Below are 25,530 nucleotides of genomic sequence, written 5' to 3'. Positions count from 1 at the left end.
CAGCCCCGAGGCGGAGGAGGCCCGGGCCGCGCCCCTGCGGCGGAGCCTGAGCTTCAGGCACTGGACGGAGCCCGAGGCGCCGCGGAGCCCCGCGCTGGGCGGCGGGAGGCGGCACAGCAGCTCCGGGAGCCTGGCCTGGGCACTAGACGCCGACGCCGACGCCGAGGCCGAGGCGGGCTCCGAGGCCACCCTAGAGCCCGCGGCCGCCGCGCAGCCGGGCTCGGAGAAGCGCAACACCCTGGACGTGGGCGAGGTGCTCAGCAAGACGGCCGCGCTCTCGGACCTGGAGCGCTGGGAGCGCAGCAAGAGCAAGAACCGCACGCTGGACAACAGCGACCTGCAGCGGCTGGAGCGCGCGCGGGCGGCCGGCTCCGGGGCCTCAGAGCACCGGCTGCTGCGCTTCTTTAGCGGCATCTTCGCGCGCAGGGACGCGGGGCCCTCGCCCCGGAGCGGCGCCCTGCGGTCGCGCGGCTACTTCAGCCTGCGGCGGGCTCCGGCGGACACGCACTCGTCCAGCGCCGAAAGTATCGACGGGTCCCCGCGCAGAGGTGGGCAGCCCGGCCGGGGGGCTCCTGGGGGGCGGGAGGAGCTGGGTTTTCGCCCTGCGGAACGCACTGGGGCTTGGGCGCAGCCAAGATACCTGCCCCGCTGCTGCTTGCTGCAGCAGCCTGCGTGCCAGACTGCCCCCTGTGTGTGTAGCTGCATCCCGGGGCCTGCCCTCCCGGGCCGTCGGGGGCTTTGAGATTGGGTGGAGATCACCTGGCCAGTTGCTTCTTCCCTGATCAGCCCTCCACCAGCAGCCCAGGAGCAGGAGCGCGCCATGGCCTAGACCTGTGGGGCCGCCCAGAAAGCAGCCTTGGCCCTGGGCATTGCTGTGCAGGTGCAGTGGCGGGCAGGTGCAGTGCCTGGCTGGGAAAAGCCTGCCGGCCCTTTTAGTTTACCCATGCCCTCCTTCCTGCCCAGCAGGGCTGCTGGGCCGACCATCTGTTACCGCAGTGTGACTGGTTATGGAGCTCTTGGTAAAGACACCTCACAACTGGGTGGGGTGGAGGGCAGGCATTGAGGCGCCTCCCTCTGCATGGCTTTTCTGTGGGGCAGGCATGTCAGTGGGAAAATCAAGTCTGGAGCCAGATTGTTACCTAGTAGTGGATGCTGGAGAGGAGAGGGGCGGGACCACAGCCCACCCTGGAACCGCAGTGGTCTCTCTTCTCTCACATGCCGGCAGAGGCCCTGCAGGAAAGGTTCTGGGGCAGGGGGTAGATACTGAAATTAGTGGATTAGCTGTTTGGGGTCAGAAACCTCCAGAACTGCAGAACACGGACCTCATTTCTATATATCACCTGGAGGGGAAAGGCGGGAGCAGGGGTGGGGTGAATTGTTACACTGGCCCACTGTGTTGGGGGGAGGGGTGCCTAAAGATGCCGGTTTCTTACAAGGAGAACCCTTAATCTGCTCCTAATTATCAAAAGCTGTGTGCTGTTGGCAGCCTCCAAGGTGGTTGAAGCTGTCAAGGGCAGTTGCTCAGAAGCTGATTTCAACTGTGTCTAGCCATCCTGGAGAGCATGTTCTGTCCCCTCTCCCCAGCTCCCCCACCTTCTGCCCCAGACTTCCAGGTTAGCTGACTGCCCCAGATCCATTAAAACCAGCCTCAGCAGAGGGCGGGTCGAAGACCAGTGGTCCTGTCCTTACCTTGCTGTGGATGGCCTTGGGAGTGCGTTGGAGAAGGGTTGGAACCAAGCAGCACCGTGGTGTGTTTTCTTTTTTAGAGATCTGTTTTTTTTTTTTTTTCCCAATGTGTATAGGTGTAAGCCTGTGTGAGTTTATGTGCACCATGTGTGTGCAGGAGCCCAAGGAGGGCAAAAGAGGAGGTCGGATCACCTGAATCAGGAGTTATAGGCAGTTGACTGTGAGCTGCCTTGTGGGGCCTGGGAACTCACTCCACGTCCTCTGCAAGAGCAAAGATGAGCCCTCCTCTCCCTCCCTCTGTCAAGGTTGTGATATGAGGTTACCTGTCACCAGGCTTGGTTGGTTCCAGGTGTGGTCTTATTTGACCAGGCCATGCAGCATTTTGCAGGTCTCTTGCTCCACTCCAGCCCCTAACCCCTCCCTCCCTCCTACAAGCTCTTGAAAAATTAGAAAATGGCGTTAGTTATTTTAGGACCAGTGGGATGGCTCAGTCAGGTAAAGGCAGTTGCTGCTACCAAGCCCCATGACCTGAGTTTGATCCCTAGAGCTCACATGGTAGAGAGTGTTTACTCTCATGGTTGTCCTTTGACCCCCACACATGCACTGTGGTGCTCACATGTGCGCTAGTTCATTCAAAAATAAATGAAGAAAAAGCGGGTTTGCATGAAGGGGCTGTCACTGTTACTAGTGTGGAGGAGATCTGATTCCAGAGGCCCGAGTTCACACTAGCAGCATCTTTGTTCTTGTAGGTTTGGAGAAAATAGTAATTACTTGCCTGGGTTCCAGACAAGTGCCTGTCTGGGGGTGGGGGGGCACAGACAGGATTCGGTGTGTTGACATGAGCGGGCATCAGCTACCTGCGGATTCAAGTTAAATGTGTTTGAGGTTTTGCTGTTTGGTTTGGGAGAAGTGCTTTGAAAGGTTTGCTATGGCAAAAGTGTTAAATGTATTGGAAATTTTACCTCCCAGAGGGTGTAAGTTTTTAATAGTAATAACTAAAGTAATGCTCTGACTGCTTTTCCCTGTGGTCAGTCCTTCTCCAAGTGGAATCGTGTTGGTCAGGGATTGACCAACAACATTAGCATCGAGGGTTCTGTAGAAAACCTGTACTTTGAGTATTGTAGCGCCTGCCTTTATTCCTATCGCTTGGGAGGTGGAGTTAGGTTCGTGGCCAACCTTGGTTATATCAGACCCAGTCTCAAAAAATAAAAAAAGAAAACCCCACAAATCCCAAACTGAAAGTGTCTTTTTTTTTTTTTAGCTTGCTGGGTCATAGCACGCACATACACACTCATCAGCTCTGGGGCCTCACTTTGAAGTTCTGGGTGATAGATTTATTATTTTTTTTAATTATTTTTTTTAAAGGCACTGTACCTTTCACCCAGATAAAATATTTGTCATTAGTAGAGATGTCAGAAGAAGTTCTGGGTGATAGATTTATTATTTTTTTTAATTATTTTTTTAAAGGCACTGTACCTTTCACCCAGATAAAATATTTGTCATTAGTAGAGATGTCAGAAGAGTCAGTGTTCTCCAGATTTCGGGGTGACCAGTTCTGTACCTGTTACAGGAGGTGCTGCAGCGCCCCAGCTTCCAGGATGTTTCATGTTTAGAAGTCTGCACATTTTAGTACATTTGTTTCTAGTAATAGCCGTTGTTGGGGCTGGAGAGACGGCTCAGTGGTTAAGAGCATTTGCTGCTCTTGCAGAGGACCTGAGTTTGGTTCCCAATATCCATGTCAGGTGGCTCATAACCATCCTGTAACTCTGGCTGTGGGGATCGAAAGCCACTGGCGTCTCTGGGCGCCAGCACTCACGTGTATATATCAACACATAGACACACAGACACACAGAGTACATAGTTGTTTTTTTTTTTAAATTTCATTTATTTTTATTTTCTGTGTATGCCTGTATTGCCTCCATGTAGTAAGTGCACCCGTGTCGTGCAATGCCTGAGGACAGAAGAGGCTGTCAGATCCCCTGAAACTGGAGTTAAGGAGAGTTGTTAGCTGCCATGTGGGTGCTAGGATTTGAAACTGAGTCTTCTGCAAGAACAGTGTTCTTAACTGCTGAGCCATCTCTCCACTCCCAAGTGCATGTGTTTTAAAAGGTTTTTTTTCTAAAAAAAGACTATCAGTTCAGAATCTAAAAGTGAAATTCTGAATTGCAGTGAAAATCTCCACCCTAAGGTTACATTAGATGCCCCAGAGCCCTTGTTTGATTTCTCTGTGAATAGCTCCAAAAGCATGTCCCTCAAGCCTTGCCTAACTTACTTTGGGGCCCAGGTGGGCTTGCAGGACTCAGAAAATTTGTTTCCAGGAAGGTAGAATGGGGCATATTACAGAAAACTGTGAGCTCCGGGTTCCCTGCCCTGGCTGAGTGGTGAGGAAACCAGCCCCTGCAGGGGTTTTGCCACCAAAGCATTTTCTAGACATTGTTGAGTAAAAGTTCCTTCCTTGCGCATTTCTAGAGTTCAGATGACTGCTGGACCGAGCCATTGGCATTGCAAGGCACCCTGCTGGCTTCCTTCAGTAATGTTTTGGAATTTGATGCTCATGAAAATAGAAAGGAAATTATAGAGGTGCTAACACCCAGAGCAGCTTCCCTTCTGATAGAAGCTTTCTTTAGAGAAAAGAAAAACAGCCTTTAAGGTTCTGAATTGGCTGTTGGAAAAGTTTCTTTAAAATATTTGGTACTACTTTAAACAGCCCTGTCTTAGAATGAATGCCTGGTCTTGGATGCAATGTCCGTGTTAGCACGTGCAGAAGGATGATGGTTAAAATTTGAGTTTTAAACACAGGCTCTGACACATGTGCCCTTGGTGTTCTGGATTCTTAAGGGATTTAGATGAAAAGATGGAAACCGCCCACTTCCCAGGTTGTGCCCTGTGCTCTCCACTTTTGGGTCTGTCCCGTCTAGTCCCCCCCTGCAGGCTATGCTCACCGACATGAACAGCTAGCTACCTTCTGGAGTTCAGAGGCGACCCTGTAAGGCACACTAGTTTTGTTACCTCATACACATGTATTAGGGCAGAGTCTGTTGGCAAAACTATAATTTAATGCAAGGAAATCTCAAATTATAAATGATTTAATGGCACCAGAGTATGTCAGTCTCCCAGGTGTGTTTCCTGCATCTGACAGAGTGCCATCAGAGTAGCTTGCTGATGCTCCTTGGAACCAGCCTCCAGTCCAGCTGTGTCTGCAGGGTGTGTTTTTGCTGTTTGGGAGGACTGATTACCACAATAAAGTAATTCATTGATAGGCTAGGGTTAGCTTTAAATTGGCAATTCATAGCTGATTTTTGACAGCACATTTTTTTTCAGTGGCTTTGTTCTTTAATTTCTGATTCCCTTGGTTCATACCACCCAGTTACCATCGAGAGTGGCTGTTAGAGTATCAAACAAAAAGAAACCTTATAGTTGGGAAGAAGAAATAGCAATTAAATAAAACATACCCCCCTCCCATAACTTGATACGTTGTTTTAAAATTGATTTGTCACTGGACAGGACAGAGAGCTTGTAATGAAACCCTGTCACTCACAGTTTCTCTTGAAACACTGTTTTTGAGTCAGGGTCTCCCTGTAGCCCTAGCTGACCTGGAACTGGCTGTATAGACTAGACTGGCCTGGATCTCCCAGAGATCCACCTGCTTTTGTCTAAGGAGTGTTGGGATTAAAGGTGTGGGCCACCACCTGGCTCTTTTGCAACTACACAGTCTTTAAATATTCCTAGATAGAATGCACTTGCAAGTTGAAGCCCTATGGGCTGGAATTGTTCCCCTGGAGACAAAGCAGCTGCACTGGGGGGTGCTAGGAAGAGTGAAGGCCTGGGAACCTCTGGGCGACCACTGTGTCTCACTGGGTTTGTGTCTTTAGGTTGGGACCACGTTTAAGCATCGTTCACCTGCTCCCATCTCTCCGACAACCTGGGTTGCCTGAGGACTACTCCACGCAAACCCATCGCAGCAACCCCTTCGGCCCCCTGTTAACACATGTTCTTTGAAGGCTCTGTTGTTTTGTGGCCTTAATTTTGGTAGCCTTGTCCGCTCATCCGCTCATGTGCCAGTTGGTGTGGAGTGTTCAGATTCTTTCAGCTGAGGTGTGGTGATGCCGTTCATGCACCGGGCCACAGGGCTGGAGCGCTGACTGAGGCATAGTTCCTGTCTGCAGAGTCAGTAGCGTGTTGGGGAACGTTGGGACATTCCAGCGAGTCAAAACCCCACAGGGGATGCAGGGAAGCTTTATTTCTCTGCAGAGTCAACATGCTCCTGCCAGTGAGTGACAACAGCTGCATGTGGTCGTCTGCCAGCCCTAACAGGGAGTCCCTGGACAAAGCTGGTGTCACTGCTCCTCCCTGCGCTTCAGAGTGAAGGCCGCTGCGTACAACAGGTAGTCGCTTGGTAGCCGTTTGTGGGACGCGTTGAGGACAGGCCTAGGACAACATGGAAGGTGGAACAAGTATGTTTGAACTGAGGAAGGAGTTGCTGGTGGCCTCGTAGGGTAAAACGAGCTGCACTGTGCAGGATCCGGAGGACTCCCCATGAGAAAATTGATGCGGATTTCTGTAGCACACCACCCTGTCCCCAGATCTGTGTGGCTAATACCACAAAACAGAAAAGGACACTACTGTTGGTATAATCGCTACTTGAAAAAGGTATGTTTCTGGTGTAAGGCGTTCTTTGACTTTTCTTTTCTAGTTCAGTGGTTTGAAACAATTAATTTAAAACGTCACAGTGAGACGAGGAAAAGGGAAATGTTTTCTTACTGATGCAGCTTTGTTAGTGGGGCAGACTGCACAGCTGTGTGGTGTCTGCACATGATTAAGGACAGAATTGGTATTAAGGTCAACAGATTAGCAAAAACCAGGAGATTATTGTCTTTTCATTATTTTGAGAGAAGGACCATCTGCCCACAGTGGTTTGGCTCCTGCTGAGCAAGGAGTTTTCTGTCTTTTGGGGGTTGACAGCTTGGGATTCTGCCTCATGATGCTGCTCAGGTGGGGCAAGCACTCACCTGGCTTGTCTCACTCTTCTCCCGGTCATTTTAGACATTACGGTAGAGGCTTCTGAAATTTGAAAGCACGTCGCTTGGCTGGCTTTAGACCTGGGGTGGGCTGTAGCCCTTTGGTTGGATCCCCTTTTGCTTTTCCTTGGTTTCCTGTCCTGACATCACTGACAGGTATAAATACTCAGAAAGCTTGGGGTACAGTGAACTGCTCTGGGACAGAAGGTGGGAAGGCGCTGACCTTGTCATCAGTGTCGGGGCATACCAGCGTGAGTGTCTGACGGATCCTTTTGGCTTCCCCTTATCTAACAAATGAAGATAATTTTAGGAGGTGCATTCTGTCCATGGGTGTGAAAGGGTTGCATCTACTTGATGGTTGGGGCAAAGTTTTGCCTGACGTCGTGCCGGCTGGTCTAGCAAGTGTGCAGGAAGGCCCCCTTTGTTTAAGGCACTGCCACTGTAGAACAGTGGGGTTCAAGTTGATGAGAGTGGGTGTCCTTTCATGTGAGATGGCTGTCAAAGAGAACCCTGTGTTCCCTCTTGCCCTCTGTGCCTGTCATCCTAGGGACTGTTGTGAATGGTTCTGCAGACTGTCAGACACTCGAGAATTGACTCCATAAACAACGCCAGCAGCCTTCCTGACACAGCGCCTGCCCTCGCTCTGATGCCTCTTCTGTTGGGGTGGGAGAAGGTGTGTATAGTGTTCACCTTGGTGCGTAGTGAGCGCTTTGGAAAAAAAAAAAAATAGCCAGGTGTGGTGGCACATGCAGAGGCAGGTGGATGTTTGTGAGCTCAAGACCAGCTAGGGCTGCAGGGAGACCCTGCCCCCAAAATATACCCCCCCAAAACCCATAACTTGCTGGGGTTGTAGCTCAGTTGGTAGTGTTTTCTTAGAACGCATGAAGCCCTGGGTTCCAGCGGCAGCACCACACAATCCAGGTGTGACAGTGTACTCCAGCAATCCAGCTCTGAGGAAGTGTAGGCAGGAAGAACAGAAGTTTAAGGTGAGCTACATGAGACCTTGTCTCAGGAAAAAAGAAACAAGCCTAATTGGCTGTCCCACAACCTTAGTCCTGTTGCCTTAGAAATGGGTGTGGTGGGGGCTGGAGAGATGGCTCAGTAGTTAAGAACACCGAATGCTCTTGCAGAAGACCTGGGTTCGAATCCCAGTACCCACATGGCAGCTAATAACTGTAACTCCAGTTTCAGGGGATCGGATAGGCTCTTCTGTACTCCTTGGGCATTGCACGACACAGGCGCTCTTACCTACATGCAGGCAATACACGCATACACATAAAAATAATAAAATATTAAAAGAAACGGGTGTGGTTACCCACAGTGCCCAGAGGCTCCACAGCCTCGGTCTTTTCACCTGATGCTGCTCTTAGCAGTGCATGTGTCACTCCAGGATGTGTGGGAATCTCATTCTGACCACTTCAGTCCCTACACCAGAGCCTCAGTCTTGCCAGAGACTGCAAGGGTCCCAGGAGTCATGAGTTAGGGCCAAGCGTGACCTGGTTCCTGATAGAGTCTAGGAGCCATGGTCAGTCACTGAAGTCTGGGAACCTGCAGATGCGCTCCTGGAACTGGGAAGCCATGCTCAGGGGTCGCTGAGGCCTGCAGGGAGGAGGACTGTGGCTCATTGTTCACAGCATAGCATCCCATCTTGTGCTAGGCTGCCTTAGTGGGTGGCGAGTTTGTCGCTGGGGCTCCCATACTGGAGGGCTGTGGGCTTTGTGGTCTGAGGTCAGAGTCCTAGTGCCCTCCTCCAGTGTCTTCCTAGGCTGTAGGTCACAGTGTCTGACCTGCGGCCTGTCATCAGCCAAGGATAGTTACAAATACAGTCCAACACAAAATCATAAACTTAAAGCATTGAGGGTTGTTTTTTTTTTTTTTTTGCAGTTCTCAAGTATAAACTTTGTAGACGACAATGACCTATTGCAGTGTCACAGCACTGGAGGGTTTTGATGTACGTAGTACTTTTCCCAGAGGGTGGTGGTTTCTCAACTACAAAGAAAAGATCTGTCTCGGATGTCTGGCTGGTCCTCCTGTCTGTCCCATTCTGCCTTGCTTCAGTTGACTTGTTGGAGACTTAATGAGTACTCTGCCTCTGGGGAGCAGGTGTCTGGCAGGAATGAACTGCCCCGCCCTCCTGCTTTTTCCCCACAGCACTCCCTGGGCAGTGCCCTCGTGGAGCCTTGATCCATTTATCCTTCTGGAGCCCAGGTGACTGGTGATGGCCCAGGCTGACCTGTATGATCCTTCTGGTGTTTCCTCTCTTGCTTTTTGAAAAGCCTGTTCCTGATGTGTCAGTAATGCCAGACCAGAGGTAGGGAAGGAAGGATTTCTTCTGATGGTGGTAGAACACTTGCAGTTGTGCCATATGAAAGAGCCGGGCCTCTGTGGTTGGCCACTGAGCTCTGTGTCTGTCGCACCTGGTGAGTGAGGCTGCCCTGAGCCTTGTCTGCCCCATGCACTTGGAGCTGTTTTATGCATCACTGCACTGCAGGTGCAGCAGTGGGTGGGGCAGCAGGTTTGATCCTGTGCAGCCAACATCAAGACTTCCGTTTATTTACCTGTAATGTGCTTTGTAAAGGACCTAAGGGTAGAAACATCCTGTGTATCGTGTGTGTGTGTGTGTGTGTGTGTGTGTGTGTGTGTGTGTGTTTGCTTGTGCTCAGGGCCCCCTGAGGGGTACCCTTGCTGGGCGGGCTTGTGCTCAACGCCACGATGATTTGCCTCAGTGGCCTTCTCAGTCCTGATGTTCCCAGTCTGCTGGCCTTCAGTTCCATTTTCCCAGCTTTCCCCTGTGTTTTCTCATGACCTTCATTTAGCTACTTACTTCACAATGATTGACCTGCACACCTTAAGATTATAGGCAGGGTCGGGGCTGGAGAGATGGCTCAGTGGTTAGGAGCACTGGCTGCTGTTGCAGAGGACCTGGGTTTGGGTCCCAGCACCCACATGGCAACTAACAACCATCAGTAACTCTAGTTCCAGGGGATCCGACACCCTCTTCTGACCTCCGTGGGCATTCCATGACATGGGTGCACTTACACACATGCAGACAATACACTCATACATATAAACTAAAAATAATTAAAAAAAGATTACAGGCAAGGGGAAGAGTCGTCTGTCCCCCTTTGCTTCCCTCCCTCCCGCTTCACTCCATAGCTCGAGATGAGCTTTCTCTGCACCATATGGGGTGGCTTCGCTCCTTACCAGCCAAATGTGGGCTTATTTCACAACTCCAGGCTGAGAGCTGTGTCCTCCTGTAACCTTTCTTGATCCGTGCTGTACTGATGGATGGACTGACATACCAATGGATCATGGACAGATACCAGGCATTTGAGTCATTGCCCCCCAACCCAGTCTGAGTGCCTGAAAGCAACTGTCTTCAGGTTTCATTCATTTGATATATGAAGTGTTGGATATTTAACACATGATATAAGTCTGTGCAGTTATAGATGACCAAATAAGCTTAGTATTCCTTAACATTTAAACTGGTTACATTCACAATTTGAAAGTGCAAGGATGACCACCCTCAGGTAGGGGAAGGCGGATGCACTGAAGTGTCCCCTCCCCGCCAGCTGCCACTGTTTTCCCTTGAGGTGCCCTGGATCCGCACCTCCAGCCCTCTCAGTCTAGAGAAGGAAGAAGACCTGGGATCAGCTGTCATCACCTGTAATAGACACAGTTAATTTTTCCCCCTATTGTACAGAGGATAGACCCCAGGTTCTCCTGAAAGCGAGCCTCGACACTGAACCACATCCCAGCCCTTGCCTGTTAACTGCAAATGTGATTTTGGGGAGCTGGCTTCTCTGCAGCCTTGGTTGGGGAGCCTGGAGAAGTTTAGGGGTAGCTTGTGGTGTGTTCATTTGTCAGGTTCAGAGCAGTTTTTAGTCCAGGATCCTAGTTAGGGGATAGAGGCAGACAGTGGACAGATCGTCCCATCTCAATTAGATGATCTCCACAGGCGTGCTCATGTGTGTCAATTCTCCATTCTTTCATGTTGGCAGTGTACATGGACCATCACAGCTGACCCCACTTCTGGACAGCTGAACCTAGTAATGCTGTGTTATTGCACTTGACCTTTAGAAGTAACAGTATTTAGTGTCACTGTTCTTTTTAGGAATTTAGAGGTATATGATGCTCTTAAGCGGGAGCCTCTGAGTGATAGATGATATAGACAAAGCCCCTGCTGAGCTGGGCACCAGGTAGCAAGGAAGAGGTGATGGTCAAAGTGAGCACAAGGTCAGGTGGTGGATGCTGAGATGTCTTTCCCCAGCAGGTGTGATTTGTGATAGAATTTGTTCAGGAGTTCATATATAGATTGTGGATTCTTCGCTTCTCAGCATAAAAATTCTAATGTCACCCATGTCATGATGTGAGGCCTGAAATTGTACACGTGGAGTTAGACCCAGTAAGTGTTCTTGGGCACAGCCACGGATGGTGAAAAGGCCCCGCCTCAGTTCTGGTTCTGAGGACCCAGGAGCTTCACCACTTGGCGTTCGACCTGCTGTTCTGCTCGTCCTCTCCTGGTCCCCGGGGATCTGTGGGCTTTTATCACCTGTGAGTTTGCTCACTGGACTTGTAGGAGGCAAGTCAGATGGGCTAGGCTGAGGGCAGCCTCTTGACCCCAGCTTCCTCTTGTGTAAAATGAGAAATGGACCCCTCCCCCCCGCAAGCAGACATTGAGTACTTTGCTAGTACAACTTGGACCTTTGCCTTCAGGTAGATTTTTCCAGTTTCCTTTTTTTTTTCCCCCCCCTTTTTGAGACAAGGTCTCCCTGTAGCCCCAGCTGGCCTGGAACTCGCCATGTAGACCAAGCTGGCCTCGATCTCAGATCTGCCTGCTTTGGGTATGTGTCCACGTGCCTGGCTCTAGATGCTTTCCAGCCACCCCAGTTTCTTTGCTAAGATAGCTGTTGCTCTCTCGGAAGGGGAGCAGCAGCTCGGGTTTCCAGGTACAGTGAGTGGGATTCCGGGACTCCATCTTCTGTCCTCCTGGTGGTGGGTGTTAACCAGTGCGGAATCTCCTCTCCACATAGGCCTTTGAGGAGTGACTTTACATTTGTCTTTGGTGAGTCTGTGGGGATGACAATCTGATTTGTGTTTAGTACCAAGTGAGTCAGGCAGAAGTCATTCATCTTAAATACCAGTCTAGGACCTGTGCTAACAGCATGGAGTGGGGAGGGCTTAGTGTGGAGGTAGAGTACTTGCATAGCACAGGCAAGGCCTGGATTCTGTCCCAAGCACTGCCAAAAAGAAGCATCCTTGGGAGTGGTGGCCTGTGCCTGTCATCCTAGTACTTGGGAGGTAGAGGCAGGAGGACCAGGAGTTCAGTAGAAACGTCGACTACAAAGCAAGTTTGCGATCTGGGCTATATGAGATCCTGTATCAGGAAAGTAAAATCTGTTTCCACAGATTGAATGTCTGTCCATTTAATTTGATAAAGCGTGAAGATCACAATGTCTTTTATGGTATGAGGTGGCTGTTTTCAGGACCTGTGTTTTCCTGGTCTGCCTTCTCATTCTATGTTTCTATGGTAACCAGGAGGGCCACCTTCATTCTAGCCAGATTTTGGCCTCATTCACAGGACATTGCCAGAAGTTTCCTTGGAGACACTAGCGGGAAGAAGACAGTCCAAAGGACTTAGTAAGCATCTCTGCCCATGGTGAATGCACTTTCCTGGGAACTGGGCGCCCTGGTGGAAGTATGCTTCCTAGATTCTTCCTTTTAATTTTCCTTCTGATCTTGGGCAGTCGGGCTAGCACTTTGTATCTCTACTCCCTGGTCTGGGCCCCGGTGGAGTTGTCGGTAGTTTAGGTGTCAGTAGTTTAGGGGTCCTGTGGAGGCTGGATGTGTGGGTGAGTCCTGTTTCTCTCACAGTCCCTGCCTGACACTGTGCTCTCATTCTCCTTGGAGGTGGCAAAGGCTCTATCCGCTGTCCTGCCTTTCTCATTGCTAGCCCCTCTGTTTCTAGCACATTTCTGGAACTTTCTGCTTCTTCCTGCTGCAGTAGCAAGTGGCTTTCAGAAAAGCCCAGGTCACACTACATCAAATGCCAGGCTTTCCTAGAATCCATGTACATGTTTTCACTTTGATGTGACTAGAAAGGTGGGAATTGGAATGTTTCCCATTTGTTGAGATTTTGTGACTCTCCGATCATTGGGACTTTGACAGGAGAGTGACCATTGGTAAGTAGCAACCTCTGTCCATTTCATCCAGCACAGAGGAGATGGAGTATGGGGTGCGTGGGAGATGGTGTAGGGGAATATGGTGGGACTGAACCGGCCCCTCATCCTGCCCCCTCTCATTCCTGTCACCCACTGTGTCATCTGAGGAATGGAACTCATTCCTAAACTTGTTTTGTTGCTGTGACACCGCAGCACAGTTGCAGACCCCGCAGCCACCACATCTCTAGGATGAAGCATGTTGCAGCCAGCACTGCCCTGGCTGCTGGAGCAGCCTGGGAGGTGGAGTACCGTCTTCTAGATTAATAGAGCTATTACCTAGAGATTTATCTGTGGCAATGTATATAAAAATATCTGTTCACAGAGGTTGAGAAGTAAGCGTGAGGCTCCCTGCTGGCCAGGGCCTCCAGCTCTAGGGCCCCTGTTTTTAGGAGCCCCCCCGCCCCCACACTTCAGAAGTACCTCTTCTCCTGACACTGATTACTATGATGGGAGGGGCTGGGGATGAGCTGTACTCTCCCAGAACACACGTGTGTATTGATCACCTTTCTCCTTGCTGTGTCAAATACCTGACAGAAGCATCCTAAGGAAGGAAAGGTTTATTTTGACTACTCGTTTGAGGGGTGCAGATCATCATGGTGGGGAAGGCATGTCTCCAGGAGCTTGAGACACCTGATCACATTTCATCCACAGTCAGGAAGCAGAGAGATGAGTGCTGGTACTCAATTTGCTTTCTCCTTTTACCTACCCAGCAACCCCAAAACACTGAATGGCGCTGCCCATGTTCAGGATGGGTCTTTCCTGCTCCATTATGACTTTCTGGAAACACCCTCATAGACACACCCATATACATGTTTCCATGGTGATTCTAAATCCCATCAAGCTGAGAAAGAAGAAAAAGACTAGGAGAAAAAAAAAGTAAGGGACATAGGGTTGCCCCACCCACCTGGCAGCCGTCCTTGCTGCCCTCCTAGCTCTTGATGCCCACACATCACCCTCCTTCATGAGCAGAAGTTTGTGGAGCAGCTAGCTTTCTGCCGAGCTGCAGGACATGACGTTTGGAGCAGCAAAGAGAGGCAGGCAGAGCAGCTTGGGCTGTTGGAGATGGGCACCCGTCAGCCAGGGCAGGACTGCTGGTCAGGCTCTGCTCTGTTCTGAGTCACAGCATTTGATGTCCTATGTTTGAGACAGTTTAGACCCAGCTTTCAGTTCAGAATAGAATTCACAACAGTGGTGAGCATGGGTTGTTCTAGCTCCTGTGTGCAGATAGTCAGCTCAGACACCTGAGCCTCAGTGGCCCCATGGGAGATGAATTCCATATGAGATAGTAAATCTTCAGTCTCAATTTGACGGGATTTAGAATCGCCATGGAAACACACATCTGGGTGTATGGTGTTTCTTGGTTGCAGTGATCAGAGGAGCTGGGTGCAGCTGGCCAGGCATCAAGTGCTCTGGGCACCCACTGTCTTAGGGTGCCCACTTGGGCGAGTAGCAGGCCTCCTGCCTCTGGGTGCACGCCTGGTACCTCAGGTCAGTTGTGTGGGGCTGAAACTGTCACTCTCTCACCCCTTCGGGTGACACAATTGTGTTGGTTTTTCTCCAGTCTGCTATTGGTTTTGAGAAATAGAAATCAATCATTTTATTTTCAGAGCTCTAAATCCAGCCACATAAACACTTTGGGTCTGGTCTGAGGGTTTGGCAAGGACTTGGCTGCTATTTTAGATATGCCAGAAGCCTTCTTGGAAGTTGCTCACCGTGGGCTCCTCTCCAGTTAGTGTGAGCTTGGGATCTCAGCCTGCTCAGATGGTGATGCTCAGATCAGGAGCACTGTGAGAGGGGTTCACAAGAAGATCCATAACCACCCGGTGCTGTAGCTTAGGACTGGGCAGAGAATCTACCCAGGTGGCTCCAAGGCTTTGATCCTTTTGTTGAGAGTCCAGCTCTGGTGCCCTGGATTCCAGGTCTGCCCAACCCACGTGTAGTTAGGCCCACGAACCTCGCTCTGGAGCTGTGAAATCCAGGGACCAGTGGCCTTCTCTATCATCATCTATCATACTGGGTTAGAAAAGGGTGTCTTTTCAAAGTTCTGTGGTTGTGACATGCAGCCACAGAGGTGTGCACATGCTGAAGGCCTGTGTTAGAGCTGATGACCTAGATGTACCCTCACCTGGCTGGGCTCTGGGGAAACTGTGATTGGCTCCATGATAGATACACGGTGATCAGATGACTTATCACTTAGTATGTGACCATGGCAGGGTCAGGTGTGACAGGTGCTCACTGCCGATGCTGAGGAAGACTCAGTAGTTCCTTGTTACTCTGGGCTCATTGTGTCTGCAGGAGGGGCCCAGGGACCTTGGGCTCACTGTGTCTGCAGGAGGGGCCCAGGGACCTTGTTCTGGGGATCTGTTCCTCTTCTTCTGTCCTCTTCCATCTCAGTGTGGCCTTCATTGAACTGACTGTGCCATTCATGTCTGTGCTCCCCACAGTTCCACCCACAGAGGGGAAGCGCTGGGTAGGGTAGCTTGCCCACAGTGCCTAGCGGCAGGTAAGGCGGGAATCGAGATTAGATGTCTCAGTGGACACTGACATTCAATGTCTTCTGAATTTTTCAAAGAGATTAAAGCACCCTCAGCTCATTTTCCAGTGGCCAGCTAGCGAGTGGCAGGGTGGAGTGGGTTACCCAAAGCTGAAGATTTCTGAAGAGAATGTAGATCAGTGAAACAGATTAAGCTCTAACCCCAAGTATGCATATTGAGTTTGGTTTTGGTCCCCCCAGTAGACCTTGTGTTTTACATAGCCAAAGCCCAAGCAGACTACTCCCTGGCAGATGCCCTCTGTGGGGACCTGCCCCTGGGACCATCATCATAGGCATGTGATCCACAGGTACGTACGTGCTTGCAGCCCCTGCACCTCCTTCTCTGGCCTCCCCCCCACCCCCCACCCCGTTTCCACCCTCCCTGTCCCCACAGGAACATTGCTTGAACCTTGCTATACCAGCAGGCACCTGTTCCCTGCTCAGGTCTGATTCATCCGGGATTCTGAGACTTTCCTCTTCAAGTCTTCTTTTCCTCCTTCTACCGCCACAGCCCAGGTCCACATCACATCTTCTCTGGCCTGGAGAGCAGGATATGATTCCTGTCCCCTCCTTCTTCCCATCCTTCAGAGCTCCCAGGTGACTCCCACCGCCATTATAATAGAGCCAAACTCTGCCCCCACGTCATTGCCTGGCTGCTCTTCGTCCTGCCCCCTCTTGCTTTCCTCCTGTGCCCTCCTATCCACTTAGGCTGTGGGTATCACTAGTGTGGGCTACAGAGCCTGGCTCTAGAAACATTTAGCGAGTAGCGTCCCCTGCTGTGGGTGAGGTGCCACTGGAGTAGCAAGGTGCTCTGAGTGGCAGATGCCCTTCTTGTTACTTGTGTGCCAGTGGCTGCTGGGTCCTGAGAGGTCTGTGAGTGTCAAACTCAAATGTTGATAGGTTAGGCTTTAATGGGGCTTCTTGTCCGGGGTCCTTCCAAATACTCTGCAGCAGTTACCATGAAGAAAGCCAGCTCCAGGGCTGGAGAGAAGGCTCAGTGATTAAGGGCACTTGGCTGCTCTTGCAGAGGACCGGGTTTGATTCCCAGCACCCATATGGTGGCTAACAGTTGCCCACAACTCCAGTTCCAAGGGGAATCTGACACCCTCCTGATCTCTGGGCATTGCATAACACAGGTGTACTTACATTCATGCAGGCAATACATTCATATACATAAAATAATAAATGAAAGAAAGGCCGCTCCATAGATGGTGGGCATTGGAGGAGAGAAGCACGCAGGACATCTGAGGCCTGCCCTCCACCTCCCTACTAGGGGGTTACTTTAGCTGCAGGGTCATGAAGAAGGCTGCCCTGGGGCACAACCTGGTCTCCTTGAAGGGTTCAGGGATCAGTGGGATGAACAGAGGAAGGGCTGAAGTGCTGAGATGGTGCTGAGCTGGTTCACTAGAAGCCAGGGGCCAGGCTTTTATGCTCATTAACCATCTGTGGACCTGCTTTCCCTTCCCAGGGTCATAATCAAGGGCAGTTTGGGAAGGAGGTCTCAGCCTCAACTGGTCCAGCACCAACACCTCTGCAGCCAGGCACTAAAGGACTTCAACCATAAAGGGAGGGCCCAGGCATGGGGGGAGTGTACTCCTTTAATCCCGGCCCTCAGGAGGCGGAGGAAGGCAGACCTCTGTGAATTCAAGGCCAGCCTGGTCTACATAGGAAATTCTAGGCCATCTGTGGTTATATAGAGAGACCATCTCAAAAAAAATTTCGTTAATTTTTCTATTGAATAGACTATGCAATTTCAAAGTCAGGTAAGAGTCTTTGACCCTTGTGTGCAGAAGAAGTAGAAAAATAATGGACATTTTCTGCGCATTTTCTTCTTGATTACACTTTTCAGTGTTTTCGATTTGAGGCTGACCTTTGCAGGCTCCAGAGTTCGCAGCCTTGGCCATCCGGTGGAACCTTTCTAGTCCTCTCAGGCATTAAGGGAACGCCTCTGCTGGTTGGAGACACCTTTATTACCTTTATTATAAAAGTCCTGGGGTTGGGGATTGAGTTCAGTGGTAGAAGCGCAAGGCCCTGGGTTTGGTCCTCAGCTCCGGAGGGGGGTAAAGAAGTCCTGGATGTTCTTGGTGAAGAATTAAGACAGGACTGAAATTGGTCAAAGTAATTGTGAAAAGACAGTCCTGGGCCTCCTGCCCCTTAGAGGCAGCTGCTGCACGGCCTGTTGGCTGTTTTTACCACTTCCTTCGCACCATTCACATGCTGCCTAGTTAATTACTTGGTAGACAAGAGTGCAGGTTGCACATGGTCTGTGACCCAGTTTCTGTGCTCCGTATGTTATTCCAGACTTGTCTTGGAACTTTATCCATGAAAAGCCTGATTTGTCTAGGGCCAGGCCTGTGCCCAGACATGTATGGCTGTCACAGCAGGGCCTGTGCTGTGTCGCTCAGAGCCGCCCAGGGCACGGCAGCTGGGGCACCTTGCAAGGTAAAAGCAGCAGGGGGTAGCAGTGAGGGAGAGAGTGTTACAGAGGCACACCGTGAGTGTGTTGGATCATGGCAGCACTGAGGCCAGGATTTGGCGATCTGAGCTGAGCGTAGTGACTGTTCTTTGAAGAATGAGGTGAAAAGTGGGCAGAGGAGACTTGCTGTGGAGACATCAGGTGGCTGTGTACCCATGGTGTCTCACATGGCAGGCTGAGGACCATGCTTTCCAGAGGAGAGGTAGCTTCGTGTTTACCATCTGCTCAGCAGACATCTCCCATTAGGAAGGTGGTCGACTCTGCTGGGCGTTACCACAGATGGGCAGAACATGTGCATGTGTGAGCAAGTGTGCATGATGTGTGATGTGCTGTAGCTACAAGATTGCTGATGGCATCTTGAAGTCACTGCCTGTTTCCTGTACCTGTGACTACAGACTGGGGATGTGGTCATTCCGACGTCTGTCCTACAGACTCCAGATGAGCCCCCAGGCCCCCTGTAAAGAGGAATGCCCCATCTTTGTTTTGCTATGATTTGCCTTTATCTGCAGTAATTTCTCCAACCCTAGACTATTACAAGGCTATGGGAAGGATCCAGGTCCCTAAAACCTCTCCATTGGCCAGTGCTGACCCATTGAACCCCCAGGAAGCTGGGCCTACCTGGGCAGCCAGCTGGCTTTGGGTCTGCTTTGAAGGGTGTTTTTCAGAAGAGTAGCTCCAGCAGGTGTGAGTGAGAAGGACCAAATACAGTTGTCTTACATTGTAGCCAAGAGGCTGAGACCCAAGGAGTGGAGGGCTTGTGCCTGGAGTTTGGTTGGTGGTTGAACACGATTTGAATGTTGGTTTGCTCCTTGATTATCTTCTTGGACCATCTCGTGCTGGGCTTGAGGAGTTACTCCCTTTTGTCGTCAGCCTCCCTTGGTGCCTCCTCCCAGCCCCACATGATGGGATGTGTGTGATGGTCACGAAAGGTCATTGGTACGCAGTGGGTGCTCTCTGCCTTTTGCCCTGAACCTGGCCTGAGTGACCCTGGACTCCAGTGGCCTCCCACCTGCATCGCTCGCTCTTTCCACTCTGTTTAATCTCTTTAGGCCAAAGTTCAGGGCAGAAGGGAATGGGTCAACTCTGATCATCTGTTATCAAGCCAGCCCTCATACACATTAATTAAAATATATTGGTGTGTTTACAATTTTTAAACATATTTTATTTATTTTTATCTGTGTGAGTGTACTGCCTGTATGTGAGTGCATCTGTGTCGTGCAATGTTGCGGAGGTCAGAAGGGAGCTTCAGATTCCCCTGGAGCTAGAGTTAAGGGCGGTTCGTAGCCACCATGTGGGTACTGGGACTCGAACCTGGGTCTTCCGCAAGAGCAGTCAGTGCTCTTAACCACTAAGACATCTCTTCAGCTCCCAGTGTTTACCATTTTTAAGGGGGTGAAATCTGAAAGATCGTATTATATGCAGTACAGACCCAACAAATTTATTTTAAAATTGTGTGTGTGTTTGTGTGTGTGTGTGAGTGAGGGGGTGGGGGAGGGAGAGGGAGAGAGGTGGAGGTAAATCAGGACTTGTTATTAGAGTAGCATCATTATTTCAGAGCTGAAGTTCATACCCTTCACAGTGTGAAAATTCTCCTTCTCTAGCTTTATATAAGGGAGAATGCCAGCTCTGCATGTTAGAACCTGCAGTGGGCTTCTGGGAGATTGCAGAGGCAGGAAACAGGGTGGGGTTGGGGGGGGGTCCTATGGGATGGGTGGTTGGTGTGGGCTGGAAATGGTGACCTGGACTATGAGGGCTCTGGATAATCTGACCCCTGAGCCAATGAGGAGGACAGTGGAGATGACAGGGAAAGAAGGGAAGGACTGGTCCGAGACTCCCAGCTTGCCTGTGTGCCCTTCCTGTCCCTTCTGCTGCTTGCTTGCCAGGGGACAAGCTAAAGCAGACAGGTTTAGGGCTCAGGGTCTGGGGAGACTTTCTGCAGATGCATGGTCATGCCTTTGGTTTGGGTGGTGTCTTGGGATAAGAAGCATGGTATATTTGTGTAAGGTACTGAGTGATAGGATGACTGTGGTCAGGTGGCTTGCCCCTACAGTGGAGGCAGTTGGAGGTGGCTTTTCATAACTCCCAGCCCCTGACCTCAGGTACATTTAAAGTTGAGTATACGCTTTCTCTCAAGCACCTATGACCCCTTTGCACGATTGCTCTTGGATCAGTGGGATCCTAGACAATGGAGTCCAGGAGTCTAAAACCCCTGGACATTCCATGTTCAGAGCCACTAATTACCCTTCAGTCTGGTCAGCCTCATACAGGGTCAGCCTGCTCTCTCGGGTCAGCATAGCTCTAGAGGCCTCCCTGAGGCTGTGCTTTAACCCTGCGGTGAGTGTGCGGCCCTTTGTCCACCACTGCAGCCAACAGAGTCTTAAGAGGCTGTCATCCCTGGTCTCTCTCAAGGTGCAGTGCTTCCCATAGTTCCATGCTAAGGTTTGGAACCCAGTCTGGAAGTGAGACCTGTGCATAGTAGGGCAGCACAAAGGTGGTTCTCTTTGCCAGAAGTGCCAGGGACAGCAGCAGGTGTTTTGGGATACCTAGGGGTGGGCAGTTTTGGACACCCAGTGGGGAGATGGCCCTGTGGAGTGTGGTGATGTGGGGCACTGCACCTTTGAAGGTGGTGGTGACGTCTGCTCCTCAGGAAGAGTGGGGCCTGCCATCTTTCTGCCTGGGGATCCCTAGCCTGCCCAGGAACATGCTCACAGCAAAAGCCTTCATCTGGGCAGATGGCACTGAGATGGAAATTTGATGGAATGAGGGCACAGGCACCAGCAATCTGATCATCCCACACCCAGCACACGTCCTTCTCAGGAGCTGTCTCGTCTGGGTTCGTTCCACCGTACATAGGCTGTGATCACTATTACTGGTCCCTTTTGGGACTGTGGACTGTGGGCTGGCCTCTGTTCACATTCGAAGGGACATTTTCTTTCCTCACATTTTCTACTTCTCAGACGTGTGTTCTCTAGCCACTGCCTACATGCGTGTGACATTAGATGGTGCTCCAGAGTGCTGTTCTTCCGGAACAAGGGTGTGCCACGAAAACGTCATGGAAGGGAATCACACATCCCTTGAGAGGTTAACTCCTCGCTAGTCCTTGAGAGCCCACCTGGGCCACAGCCCTTCAGTGTGGAGAGTGCTTAGGAGAGAAGAGAAAGCACCCTTCAAATGCTGGTTCTGTTGAGAGGGCGCTTTGAGACAGATAGATAGGGCTCAGGCGAGAGATGCTTGTGACTAAGGCTGTGTTGTGGCTGTCCCCGCAGGAGTGGATGGGTGTGGTGGCGTCTTGGTATTCTGGCATTTGCCACCTTTCACAGACAAGACTTTGTGAATGGGGATCAAGTGGGTCGGGGTGTGTGTGGGGTGGGGAGCCATCTTTGAGGCCGCTGAGGAGCAACCTGGAAAGGTAGACTTGGGGAATCTGGGTCTCTTAATGGGTTACTCTACTGATAGCGACCCATGGGTTCTCAAATAAATTCAGTCACACCATTGAACACAGCACCAGTGAGCTTCTGTTTGGAAGTCATTGCTGCCCTGGATATCTATTAGTGCACCTCAGGGCTCTTTCCTGCTGCAGGGAAATGACATTTCTTCTGATGTGGGCATCAGTCTTCTTCCTCATCATGACCTCAATGTGCTCAGAGACCTGGGTCTCCCCCACTCCTGGGGGAAACACTTTCATGTATAAACAAATACCTCATTCACATCAGTGTTGCTTAAAAGAATAATACTTTTTTGTTTGTTTGTTTTGATTGTTTTGGGTTTTTTTTTTTTTTTTTTTTTTTTTTTTTTTTTTTTTTTTTTTGTGGGGGGTGTCTTTTTTTTTTTGTCTTTTTGAAGCAGGGTCTCCCTGTAGCCCCAGCTGTCCTGGAACTCACTATATAGACCAGGCTGGCCTTGAACTCACAGAGATCCACCTTCCTCTGCCTCCCCAGTGCTGGGACTACAGGTGTGTGCCACCATATCCGGCTAACTAGAATAATACATTTTTTAAAAATTGTGATGAAATTCAAGGTTTCAAGAAAAGTCTAGTCTACAGTTAGTCACAGCTTCCGTTTTACCCTGGTGGTAACTTGATGTGCAGTGGTTGGAATCTGTATCGATGGTCCCTGCAGCCAAGCAAGAGGGAGCTGGTGAGGAGGGATCTAGAGCGCAGAAAGCCTGGGGATGCACTCGGCCTGGGGCTGATAAAGCTGGTGAGCCATTAGCACGAAGTGCAGCAGTCCTGTGGAGTTGGAGGCCCCTTTAGAAAAGGGTGTTTTGTAGCATGGTTGGACGAGGTGGTTCCCAAGTTAAGGTCCCTTCATCAGCTCCCCTTGCTTTCTTAATCTTCTGTGCCTTGCCTATGCAGAATGTAAGGTCAGCTCCCCAGGGGCGCTTCAAGGATTATTTTGCTGTGGAATTTTGATAGATTTGTGAACACACCACATGGAATTTTCTTCCCTGTGCATGTGTTGTGGGTTAAACCATGTGAAATCGCCACCCGTGTGACCTGTGTGAGATGGGTTAGGACGAACACTGATTCCAGGAATATTTTTGTGTTCCCTTAGTCCCTTTAGGACGGACACAGACGTGGGGTGACTGCCGCAGCAGGACCCGCCATCACTGTTATTTTGCCCACCTGTGGGTCCCTGTTACCTGTGGTCTTGCCTCAGCAGCACCCAGGAAATGGGGCGCCTGGTGCCCTGTTAATCACAGCCCTGGGGAGACACATCCTTTCCAAGTCCAGGACATCACAGCCCGTAGGCAGCTGGCGACTGTGTACAGTGGGGAGACACATCCTTTCCAAGTCCAGGACATCACAGCCCGTAGGCAGCTGGCGACTGTGTACAGTGGGGAGACACATCCTTTCCAAGTCCAGGACATCACAGCCCGTACACATCCTTTCCAGTTCCTAGCGTTGCCTCACCTGGAAACCCACCAAATCTGCAGGAGAGTAGGTACTTCAAGGCAAGCAAACGGTGTCAGAGACTAGCAGGTTATCCAGGGTCGCTGCCGGCCCGTGATTTCCCTGCTTCTCTGTCCCTCAGGCGGACTCACCTCTGTCCTCTCTTGGTGTGTTTCTCTGGGCATCTGGGTGTCCAGGTGGGAGGTTGGGGGCTCTTAGCCACATGACCGCAGCTGCCCTGAGGCCCTTACCCCTTTCTCAGGTTCCTGAGGAATTCCTGTTGTTGGAATTTCACATTTGCAACAGTTTAACAGATTTTGAAAAACTGAAGGTGTAGAACCCAAGTGTGAGTCAGACAGTCCCAAGAGCTTGCTGAAGTGCAGATTCCAGGGCTCTGATTGCTCAACTCCTACCTGTGCCTGGCCCTGATGAGCCTGGAGGCATGCTGACAGTGGGGAGCACAGGAGGGAGGCGGGGAGGGAGAGGGGGTACCGAGAGCCTGACACCACTGGGGCAGGGGTGCTTCTCAGTAGTGACCTGCCATGTGTGGCTGCACCATCTGGGTAATGGGGAGAGTGGGAACCTGGCTCACACAGCGGTTGTCGGGGATACTGGTGCTGGCACCAAGTATATTCTTGGGGAATCTGGGGATCACAGGCCCAGAACACAGGGACACCATGCTGTTTATCGAGATGTCCCTTGATGAGCGAGCTTGTCATTTCTCATATAGGAAGCCCTGGGTTGGATGCCCTGCAGTATAAAAAGGAAGAAGAATGTAATCAAAGTTTAGGGCTAGTTCAAGCCTAAGAAATGACTGAGTAGCTCCCTCTCCTCAGTCACAGTGGAGATTGCCTGTGGCATCAAGCAGGGAGCCAAGCAGCAGCACGGGTGCTCACTGATGGCCCAGGGAGCATTCCTGTTAGCAGTGGGCAGCCCCCAGCCCACCAGTGGTGATCTCTCTGCCCGACTGTGGAATCCAGGCCAGTCACATTTAAAGGAGTGACTGGGGAGGCTTTTATTCACGCTTTTATTCCCAGAAATGGGGTGTTGAGGAACACATGGAGCAGTTTCCTTTGTGACATTATTTGGGATTGTGTCGAGACAGGGTCTCTGTAGCTCAGGCTGACCTTGAATTCACTACTTAGAGTAGGATGACCTTGAACTTGATGATTCTTCTGCTTCTGCCATTCAAGTGCTGGGATTGCAAGGTGCATCACCACACCCAGTTTTATGCTGTGCAGGGGATGGACTCTAGGGCCCAGTGCATGCTAAATAAGCCCATGGACATCTGTAACTTTGGGGTCTGCCCAGCTAGGAAGACATGCCATGCAAAGTGTATGTAGGCACATATGTGTACACACCCCCCTACACACCTGACACTGTTCTCTAAAGCAGGTTCATCCTTACAGCCTTGCTGCTCTGGACACCCAGAATGAGACAGGCCTGAGTCTGTGCTAGGCCCCTCTCTGCTGGGTTGAGGAGATTTCCAGGTAAGGGCTGCATAGCTTGCATCCCCTTTGCTCCCTGAGGCACGGGGCTCAGCCAAAAAGCCCCACAGAGGAAGCTGACAAAGGGTTGTGGTGCAGAAGCTTTTCATTGGTGTTAGGTGAGGCAGCGTTCCATTCAGACTGAGCACTGGCTGAGGTGGTGAGGTTTTTAATTAAATCAGAATTTTTTTGGGGGGGAGGATGGTATATATACATGTCTTTTTAGGGTTTTTTCCCCCTGGGATTTAAGTCAACTATATATTTCCTTAGTTTGTCACACACACCTTTTGAGAGTAAATTTGTGAGTAAAAATCCACAGCTTATGTAACTATGCGTCCTTGTTTGATGGAGCCCTGCTTAATTCAGAGTATTTAATATTTGTTGTGATAAGTTTAACCTTCTGATGGTATATGTTTAAAAGCCTGCTGTGTACTAATAAACTGAGCTCCTTTTAATTTACATTTTATCCTTTTAACTAAGGTTTGTTTTTAAAAAACTATGAGTGTGATTACATGCCAGATGGTATAAAATGTAAAGTGTGCAGCACGTAAAACAAGGAAAGGTCACCCACCCGCCAGCCTTCCTAACCCTAAATCAACAACTGTTATGGCTTAAACCTTACTGGAAATATTTTCAGCCTTGGAAAACACAGGTGTATTTTGCACAGCTGCAGACACATGCGTGCGTGCACACACAAACACGTATGTGCACACACCTAGCGTGTTATGTTATTCAGTACTTACTAGGTTCATCTGAGTCTCCTTGAAGAGCTTGGGGGATACCGACCGATCCCGCACTGACTGCTTGTGAATACACTGCCAGGTTTTCTTAAGCAGTGTTGGTCTCTTAAAAGCATGGCCACATGGTGGCTCTGGGCACTGGGCACCTGACTCAGACCTGGGGGCGGGGGGTGCTTATCTTTTTCTTAGTTCTTCTGTAACAGCTCTGCACGTTCGTTCACTTTGCCAAGAGAGCAGTTGGTGACAGAGCAGCAGGCTTTGCAGCCCAGGTCCTGTGTTCAGAGCTGTGGTGGTTCTCTGATGGGCTACCAGGCCCTGGCTGGCACGGTCCCTGTCAGTCCACAGCCCTCATTCTTATGCTGTGTGAACCTAAGAGTAGGCGCAGGGCCCAGCTTGCTCTGCCTCTGTCCCTGTGTTCAGCCTCTGTCATATCTGCTTTGGTGGAGGGAGGGGGGACCAGGCATCCTTGAGGCACTGC

The 25,530-nt window shown here is 50.6% G+C and overlaps 1 protein-coding gene across 10 annotated transcripts in view; it reads left to right on the top strand.

Annotated features, from left to right (window-relative positions):
* Positions 1–25,530, top strand: part of Agap1 (ArfGAP with GTPase domain, ankyrin repeat and PH domain 1) — a 511,278-nt gene that overhangs the window by 132,658 nt on the left and 353,090 nt on the right. Inside the window, exon 1 of one of the 10 annotated variants that reach the window (XM_008823669.3) lies at positions 7–548. The exons of the other annotated variants lie outside the window; for them this stretch is intronic. The gene's annotated coding sequence lies outside the window, so the exon portion shown is untranslated. Of the gene's footprint in view, positions 1–6; positions 549–25,530 lie in introns of those variants that run through there. 10 annotated transcript variants of the gene reach the window in all.

The sequence above is a fragment of the Nannospalax galili genome, unplaced genomic scaffold, assembly GCF_000622305.1.
Source record: "Nannospalax galili isolate Female #2095 unplaced genomic scaffold, S.galili_v1.0 scaffold149, whole genome shotgun sequence".
Classification (NCBI taxonomy): domain Eukaryota; kingdom Metazoa; phylum Chordata; class Mammalia; order Rodentia; family Spalacidae; genus Nannospalax; species Nannospalax galili.
Note: the sequence above shows the minus strand (reverse complement) of the source record. Positions and strands in the feature narration are given on the sequence as shown.